This window comes from Ovis canadensis, chromosome 13, assembly GCF_042477335.2.
Source record: "Ovis canadensis isolate MfBH-ARS-UI-01 breed Bighorn chromosome 13, ARS-UI_OviCan_v2, whole genome shotgun sequence".
Taxonomy (NCBI): domain Eukaryota; kingdom Metazoa; phylum Chordata; class Mammalia; order Artiodactyla; family Bovidae; genus Ovis; species Ovis canadensis.
Genome location: NC_091257.1, coordinates 91,834,663 through 91,844,279, shown reverse-complemented (window position 1 = coordinate 91,844,279; position 9,617 = coordinate 91,834,663). Strand labels below are relative to the sequence as shown.

Here is a 9,617-nt window from a genome sequence, read left to right as displayed (position 1 = left end):
GTTCATAGGCACAGAGGTCCTAAGAGGGCCAGTTTCCAGACCCTCCACTTAACTCGTGTCCCAGTTGCCACTTCTTCCTTCACACAAGTCCTTCTTCCACTATATAGAAAATAAGTTTATCAGTAGGGATGCCAACAGGAAACAGTGCAGTCAAAATATTATGGGTTATTTGAGCAGTGTTTGATGGAGGAAATATTAATAAAGGTGTAGGCGAAGTAAAGAAAGCTACAAGCCTTTGGCCTGGTGGAGTCCTGAGTAGGGGTCAGGGGAAAGAGGTTTCTAGAACATGGAGACAGGCTGTATAAAGTGCGAAGGAGCTGGGTCCTTCTGGAGAAAATGCAGAGGTGCCCTGAGTCACTCCGCAGATGAGCCGCATAAATACCCAGCCAATCTTCTCTCTTCTCCTCCTCGCTTCCACCAACGCTGGGCTCCCCATTGGACAAACGCAACCGGAAGCCATAGGGGAAGGGAGCCCATTGATTGGTCCATGCAGTTAGTGTCCAAGGCGGAAGGAGTGTAGAGAGCAGTGGGAGATGAGAGACCCTACTGAAAAGGCATCACCCGTTCTGAATCTTACAGAGATGCAGTCCCCTGCTCCTGCTGCAAGAAAAAAAGAAATGTCTTTCAGGGCGCTAAGCAGAGGCACATTTTGAAATGCTCGCCTTCAGCGCAGAACGTGAATGTCTGATAGCCAGGTAGCACGTCTATTGCACTCCAGTACTCTTGCCTGGAGAATCCCATGGGCGGAGGAGCCTGGAAGGCTGCAGTCCATGGGGTCGCTGAGGCTCGGACACGACTAAGCGACTTCACTTTCACTTTTCACTTTCATGCACTGGAGAAGGAAATGGCAACCTACTCCAGTGTTCTTGCCTGGAGAATCCCAGGGACGGGGGAGCCTGGTGGGCTGCCGTCTATGGGGTCGCACAGAGTCGGACACGACTGAAGCGACGCAGCAGCAGCAGCAGCATGTCTATTGTATAACTGAGAACCACCTCCTTTTACCGAAGGACTGTTTTCAGTCCTTCATTGTCACAGAAATTGGAGAACCTAGTACCAATGTCAGTTCACAGATTATCAAAACTCACTGTGTAATGTTTGGCATATAACTTGAGAGACCAAATGATTGCGCTGCAGGCAACAGAAGCTCTTCCAAGTCCATCTGTTTGTTTCCCTGAACAGCTCTCAGCGCTGATACCAAGAATAACAAATGGTGTGAATGGCATTGATGCTGAAGCCTGTCTTTTTAAATTAATAATATTCATTCATGAATATATTCAATGAAGAAAGTCCCACCGCTCATATTAAGAGAAGTGTATCCCAGAGTATTTTACTTTTTTAAGGACTGATCAGTCTTTATCACAAACTGTGACATGTTTAAGTTGTTTTGATCAGTATATTCTACTGTCTGGGTAGCTCAGCTAGTATAGCATTAGGCTTTTAATCTGAAGGCCCAGGGTTCAAGTCCCTGTCCAGGCACCATAAATAAATAAACAAATGTATTCTACTAATCACCATAGTGATAATTGAATTTAAAATAACTTATTTTAAAATTTAAAGACTTGTATTCAATGAAAAGCATTTTAATTTCAATTTTAAGCACATTTTGTTGCAGTGATAGGTGATAAATTGATTAATGAAAGGCTTCCAAGAATAAAAATATATATTAAGACTAAATTTCTGCCAGGGGTGTACAAGTTGATGGAGAAAAAAGAACAGTGCAGAATTCCTAAGAAAGCAAAGCTTGTGTGTGTATTTTTTTTTAACCCATGGTGGTGGATATTGAACCAGAATGGAATTGAGCTTCAGTGGACTACTTTTGAAAGTTACATTATAATTTTCTTTTAAAATGCAAATATCTACATGTCAAAAATTATATCCATTTATATAAATTTTGTTTACTTATATATAAAATAAGTATTTGCTCTATTTTAAGATTTACTGACATATTAACACTCTATATAATTTGTTTGCCTGTGTGCGTGCTTAGTAGCTTCAGTCATGTCTGACTCTTCACGACCCTATGGACTGTAGCCTGCCAGGCTCCTCTGTCCATGGGATTCTCCAGGCAAGAATACTGGAGTGGGTTGCCATGCTCTCCTCCAGGGGATCTTCCCAACCCAGGGATGGAACCCTGAGTCTCTTATATTTCCTGCCCTGGCAGGCAGATTCTTTACCACTAGTGCCACCTGGGAAGTGCATATAGTTTATTTAATTACATTCAAATATGTATTTACGCCTATGATACAAAGTTTAGATGACAACTTTAAAAGAGCATGTGAGAAGTTCCCTATCAGAAGCTCAGAATTCTTCACACCTTTTCTGACTCTCATTAAGAATGCTACTAATTATGAAAATTTTAAAAATATAGTTTCAAAGGTATTGACAGTGCTCTTAGAGTGAAAAACAAAGGGGAAAGTGAATGCATAACAATAGAAGAATGATTACTACACATCTATTTAATAAAACATGATAACTAGACATAAAAAAATTGTGGGAGTATGGACGGGATTTTCAAAGTGGGAGGAAACGCTGCAAGATGAGGGAGAAAGGGAGACTCAAACCCCACCAGAGTGGGGTTCTACAAGGAAATCAGAGCAGGTGAGAACTCACCAATAGTTAAGATATCTTGAAAATTCTATCTAAAAGAATCAGTTCACAGTCAAGCAGGGCTCGGGTATTTTGAGGGGTCTTGTTTGCCCATCAAATGCTGTTTCGAAAAACAAGGTAGAATCCATCCAGGATGGCACATCATAGCTGCCTGATGACAAGGTAATAACGTGCTGTCAGAACAGGGGATTGCTGTGGATCAAGGAGATCACAACTGATGTCCTAGAGGAACAGAAATTAACCCAGGATTTGAAGGAACCTTGAACTGCATCTGAGAATATGGAGGAAAAACTGCCAGGGAAGATTAGAAAGAGACAGCGGCTTATGGACCCATCAGATCCACCTGTGGACACTCAGTTACTCCCAACCATAACAAGAGCAACAGTAGTAGTAGCAGCAGTAATATTACCAGTCTATATTTGTTGAACGCTACATTTAGGCGCTGGTCTGAGATATAGAGGTATGGATTCTGGGATTATAATCCCCATTCTCAGCTGCTATTCTGCACCGCTTCTCTTAAACTTCTCTCGCTGCTATTCACACCATCATCCCTTCTTCATTTCATTCAGCAAGTAACTGTTCCAGCCGACTGTGAACTGATTCTTTTAGATAGAATTTTCAAAATATCTTAACTATTGGTGAGTTCTCACCTGCTCTGATTTTCTTGTAGAACCCCACTCTGGTGGGGTTTGATTCTCCCTTTCTCCCTCGGAAGGATGCTGCCTTCCCATCCCAAGCCTTGGAAGAGAACCACCCTCTCTTTGCTCTCCTCTCCCTCACGCTCCTGTCTCTACCCATACCCAGCTCCCACATCCAGCTTACCCTGGCCAGTCCTTCGAGAGTCCACCTCTCTCGGAACCCAGAAATCTCTTCCAGCCTGTCAACCATCCACTCCCCCATCCATGGAGTTTTGCACTGCGCTTCCAGAGTGTACATGGGCTCTGCCTGTTACCTTCTGAATTGCCCCAAGATTTCTGGCTCAATGGCACCCATTGTGATGAGATTTGATATTTCATTCAGCTAGAGTTTCCCCCCAAATGAACAGTTCTTTAAACAAGATAAAGATGTATGTCTGCCTTATATAAATGTGCACAGTCGAGGGCGAGTACAGTGGCTCCCAAGACATCAAGGGCTCAGGCGCCCTCTGTTTTGTTGCTCTGCCATGCTCAGCGTAAGGCTTCTCACTTGTAACTCTAGGTGCCTGATTTACATTGGACACCTGAGTCTGAATTTCAGCCACAAGAAGCAGGAACAAAGCAGTGCAGGGAGGAAGCTCTCTCTTTCCTTAAGCTGTTTCTCAGAATTTGAACACAGTACTTAGGCTTACATAGCACTAACTAGAATTTAGTGATGTGGCCACACCTACTGGCAAGCCCAAATGGAAAATGTAGGTTTTCCCCTATGTGGTTTTGTGCCAAGCAAAATACCTGGGCTACTAATACAAAAGAAGGAAAGCACAGATATTGGGGAAGAACCTCCAAAGTCTGCCAAAGCACCTTTCATTTCCTTCCCCCTTGGACTGGATCCATTTCTCCAGCCCAATCCCGCACCTCCTGGATCCATTTTTCCATGGATCTTAAGGACCAGGGCACAGAGTCTCCTTGGTGGTGACCAGCCCTCTTTCCCAGCCCCCCAGGAAAATCCTGTCTTTACTAATATGATACAGCTTCCCAGGGACTTGTTCTCTGACTTATCTAGTATTCATGAATCCATGTTTACAGACAGGCTTTCCATTAGTCTACAATCCACCCATCACACTTTGAAGCCAAAACCAAATGTTCTCTGCCCACAGTCAACAATACTTCAAATTTCCTTAGGAGGGGAGATCTCACAGCCCTGCCCTGTGCAGTGGAAACAGGTATGGTGAGGCTGACACTGCCTGACGGAAGCCCTCGGGTGGCTGAAACACCAAGAACACTGCTCTCCACGGCCATCTCAACTGGCAGTTGGCTTTGCATGAGAAAGAAAAATAAACCTTGAACCTTAACTGCAATGTAGGGGTTACTTGTTACCTTTCCTGACTGATAGGAGCCTGGGGCAAGGAAGGAGGTTAGGATAATGGTGTAATCCTGAATTTGCAAAACCTCACACTTGCCACTTGGAGTGTGTGTCCCAGCTAGATCATAGTAAACCATTGCCTAAAAATGATTTTACTTGACCTTGGAAATATGTTTCTTAGCATCATATTGATGGCATTGAGAACACTGATAGATGCTATGAGGGCACTGAAGTATTCTTCTCTATACTATTCCTTGAAACCACTATTCATTTAAAAATAATAATGTAATAATTAAACACATTTCATTTTAAATGAAAGAAAATTAAAGATTAATTAATAAACTCAAGGACTCGGGTGTTTACTAGTTTCTTAAGGACCAACTCTTATTGAGGCTTAATTAAGAAGCTCAGCTGCGATGCTATTAAACAGGTTGACGGAGCCCCAGTTGATTCAGGACTGCGTAGAGACACAGCCTTTATTAGTCTTCTCTGATTCTATGAAAGCAAAGTAGGTTTGTGTTCCACTTGGGGACTAATCCATTTGTCACTGCGAAATCTCTGAGGACAGGGATGGCCATTTCAAACCTAATTTGCAGCTGCCTTTTCATCTTAGTGGTTTGGGAATGGAATTTATTTGCTTCGACCCTAGTATATTTTGGTTCCCCCATGCAACTATCGAGTGCCCGCAGTGAAATTTCAGTAGGGCATTAACAATTTGTTTTCTCCAATACCAGTTCCATCTGTCAAAGGCTTGCACCCAGGCCCATAAAGAAATGTCACTCTTCCCCGCTTTGTAATGGTTTTATGCAAATAACATCCAGGCTTAGTTCTGTGATGATGATTTCAAGGAGAAAGAAAACTGGAAGAGAGAAGGAAACAGAAGAGCAAGAAACAAGAAGGGAGTGACGGAGGAGGGAGGGAGGGAGAGGCAAGGAAGAGGGAGGTGGGGCAGAGATGGGGTCCTGGGGGAAGCAGAGGGGACTGAAGGGGAGGGCGGGCAGGGAGCAGTGTGCAGGGATGCGGGTGGGGACCACTCGCTGCTCTGAGTATCTCTGGGTCTTGTGAGAATGAGACGTGGTGTGACGGATGCTGTGGAAAGGGTCCAACGCTCCTTGCACAACGTTAGTTACTCCTGCTCAAGCCGGGGGAGGGGAAGCCATTCAGGGAGCAGAGGAAGGATTTTCAAAGGGACTCCAACTTACTCCGGAGGGCACAAATGCCCTTCCAAAGAGCGTGTGGGCACTGATCTTCAAACTCCATACAGCAACGTTCCTGACTGACCTACCTGGAAACGCTCTCACCACCCGCTGCTCCCATCTCCCCTTCACAACTGGTGTTGCTCATTTTAGAGAAGCAGTGTGATCTTCACCCAGCGAGTCTCCCCATAGTGCCTTGCTTCAGGGCTGGCAGGGCCGCCCCAGGTTCAACAAAGGGGCAACTGTAACACTGGGGGCTGGGGCAAGTGTCCTTTCATTTAAGAAGTCCTGGTCCCCTTCATCTGCCTCATAAGACGTGTATTTCCAATAAAATGTTGCTTTGATGTTTAATAATTGTTTATCCAAATGCATTATATCAATCACTTGGGTGTTGGAAATTGCAATGATAAATCCAATTCTAAACATAGTTAATTCATAAATAAAGTCATTTATAGGATAAAATATATTGAAATACGATAAAATTATCAGGGAGGAGGGGAAGAGATCATTCAAGGAGAAAAGGGCATGATCCATAGTTTTAATAGTTAAGAAAAATGTAATGTATCCTTTTGAAAGGAATATGGATATTAAACAACTATGCTGTTTAGCTTGAATTAGATACATTTTGAAAGATGATATAACTGTTTTATTGCAAAATATCAGCATGTATGTTACTCTGTCATTTACACAACTTTGTTGTTTTGTTCTTTGCATTTGGCTAGTTTTTCTAGGAAGAGCTGTTTGCTAAGAACCCAAGTCTTTTGGGCCTCTTCTCTGTTCTTTTCTTCCATGACTAGAACTGATGTTCTCTGTGGGGCTGATTTTTCACTCCATTTGCATTTGTATCAGTTCACGAGAATGGTGCAAAGAGGATGAGCGAGAAGCATAGGGCTTTCTGGCATCCAGAGCCCGAACAGCCAGTGAATGGGCCTCACTCAGCATCCCAGGGCCTGGCCCATCCACTGGCTCCACTATAGGAAATTGGGGTTCACAAGGCTGCCCATTGCTGCCTGTCATGGGGTGTGGCAGATGCAAGTCCTGTTCACTGAATATTTCCTGTCTCTTCCCAGGTTGTTCCCCTTGGAAGCTGTGTGACTGACATTGTCTGTAACACGCAGGAGGAAGTGGTAGTGTCCCTCTTGGGCAAACATTTTAAGCCATGCCTCCTTCCGCCTGCTACTAGAAGGAAGTGCCACGATGGAATCTGTGAGCCTGGGTCCCAATATAAAGAGGTCCCAGCTGACCTGAGATGACAATGCAGCCTTCATGAGAAGGAACTGTTTCTTATTTTCAGCCACTGAGATTTTGGTCTTGTTTGCTACTGCAGTGAGGAGGGCATGGCAACCCACTCCAGTACTCTTGCCTGGAGAATCCAATGGGCAGAGCAGCCTGGTGGGCTGCAGTCCATAGGGTCGCACAGAGTCGGACATGACTGAAGTGATTTAGCTTCAGCACTGTTACTGCAGCATGTCTTCACCCACCCTGTAGCGAGGGTCATTTGCTAACAGCCGAAACTTCAAATGTTGAATCTGTGAAATGCAAAGCAATTTATATTCAGATCATTGTTGTAACCATTTCTTTTCCATCTACAAAGCTTGCAGCCTTTCATCAAGAGGAATTTTTGCATCTGCCTTCTTGGAATAAATTCCACACACAGATATATTTGCATTTTCTCCTCTGATTTGCCTTCAGAAAGGACCCAGGAATCCACCACGGTGATAGTTAATTTTACATATCAAACCAACTGGGTCATGGGCTGCCCTTATATTTGATTAAATATTATTTCTGGGTGTGTTCTTGAGGGAGTGTCCAGATGAGATTTGCATTTAAGTGGGTGAGGCGAGTAAGGCAGATTGCTTCCCTAACATGGATGGGCATCTTCTAATCCACTGAGGACCTGAATAGAGCAAAGAGGCGGAGGAAGGAAGGCTCTGCTCTTTATGCCTGCTTGCCTGAGTGGAGATGTACATCTTCTCCTCTCCCCCCTGGACGAGGGCTTAACCATTGACTCCCCTGGTTCTTGGGCTTTCAGACTCAGACTAGAACTATGTCTCTGGTTTTCCTGGGTCTCCAGCTTGCAGATGGCAAATCAGGGCACTTCTCAGCCTCCATAATCATGCGAGCCAATTCCTTACAATAAATTTTATAAACACACACACACATACACACACATCTGTTTCTCTGGAGAGACCCAGCTAATGTAACTACCTTGTCAGTTTTGCCACTTCCCATAGATTCTTAAGCATCGGTTCTGTGATTCTTTCTCTACTCCTGCCTCCTATGACCTTTGTGACATTTTTCCAAAAATCCCATTTCCTACTCTGACCCAGGGTCAGAGGCTCCAAGGAAGCCTGGTATCCATCAACATTTGCTATCAAATAAGAAAGAAAATATGAAGTTCTTTCTAACAGAAACACCATGTGCAGCTCATTGGAGACCATGGAAAGTGATTTATTATCCCAGAAAACTCAGGGAAGCTGATTAGTGAGTCAAAAGGCACAACCCTCGCTGTTCCACTAATGCCCGAGCAGACGCAGACACCATGCTGCGTGTGCCGGGCCGCTTGATGAATGGCCCGCTCGGACACTGGCGCGAACCTTTGCTCCTTTAAGTGAACCGAGCAGCGCATTCACTCATTTTTTTAAACCTCCACTTAGACAATGATTTTCTTGATCAATGGTAGAAAAGCAACTGAAATTCTCACTTTGTAACTAGAAAGAGCTTTTTCCCTCCAGGTACGGAAACATTTCCCCACCTATCTGAGGTCTTGGCAGATCCAGCAGTCCGGCATTCCTCAAAGTTGAAGGAAACCAGAGCACCCAACCCAGCATCAAAGTCTTGAATGACGTCGGCCTCGCCTCATCATTAAGCCACACATCATCACATTCCGATGACTCTGGGTTTAAATTTTTTTTTTTTCAGTCTCTTCACTGTTGGGCTCATTAAAGCTATCTTAAGTCACTTGTATGTCACCTTATAGAGACAGAGGACACCTTCCAAAGGAATGACAGGAGAGAATCGATAACTTGAAGATTCTTCTTGCAGAACCAGCTGAATCTGAGACTGAGCAGTTAGTAACCAGCTCTCTAGGATGACATTAGAGATCCTGTAGAACCCATTGCTGTGTATTTGCAATCCTATGGATCACTACTTCTGGGCTGGGACACTGGGTATCATATAACCGGGAGATTGTACCAGTCAGGACCCTTGACTGAATGCAACAGAAAACTGGAGTTAAACAACTTTAAATTAAAGGAATGCGCAACATTGGATAACTAAAAAAATACAAGAAGTAGTTTGTTAGTTTAAGGCACAGTTGGGTCTAGATGCTCAAATGGTGTCATCAGGTCCTGACTAAGGTCTCCTTGCCTCTTACTTCCTCCTTTCCCTCTCAAGTCCATTCTTAGAAACTCTCTGTCATGACTGCAGGACAGACCGAGTCCAGTGGAGAAAGAGTCCCTGCCTCAGTCCCAGAAACCATGACAACATTCTCATTGCATCTCATTGGTCCTGCTGAGGTCCAGAGCAGCCTACCCTCAAATACGCTTCCATGGCATATTGACTCTTTGGATATGAAGTTACTTGAGAAATAGCTGGTGGAAAAAAATAACCTAAAAAACACTGGAGACCCCCCCCCATCTTTCCCTCAAAATCAGGAAATAAATCTCCCATGTGAAGGCATTCTCCCTATACCAGGAGGAAAGACAGCATCCTTATCAACAGAGTCAGGGAATTCATGGCTAAGAAAGCTGCATGAACTAACTCTGTTACCTCTTCATTAGTGTGCTACCCCAAGCACCAGCCCCTTCCTTAAAT

General features: G+C 44.1%; 1 non-coding gene across 1 annotated transcript; it reads left to right on the top strand.

Moving 5' to 3' along the window:
• Window positions 1-1,403: 1,403 nt before the first annotated feature.
• TRNAK-UUU (transfer RNA lysine (anticodon UUU)) lies at window positions 1,404-1,476 on the top strand. Its single transcript has one exon. It is a non-coding gene; the product is annotated as a tRNA-Lys (tRNA).
• Window positions 1,477-9,617: the final 8,141 nt, after the last annotated feature.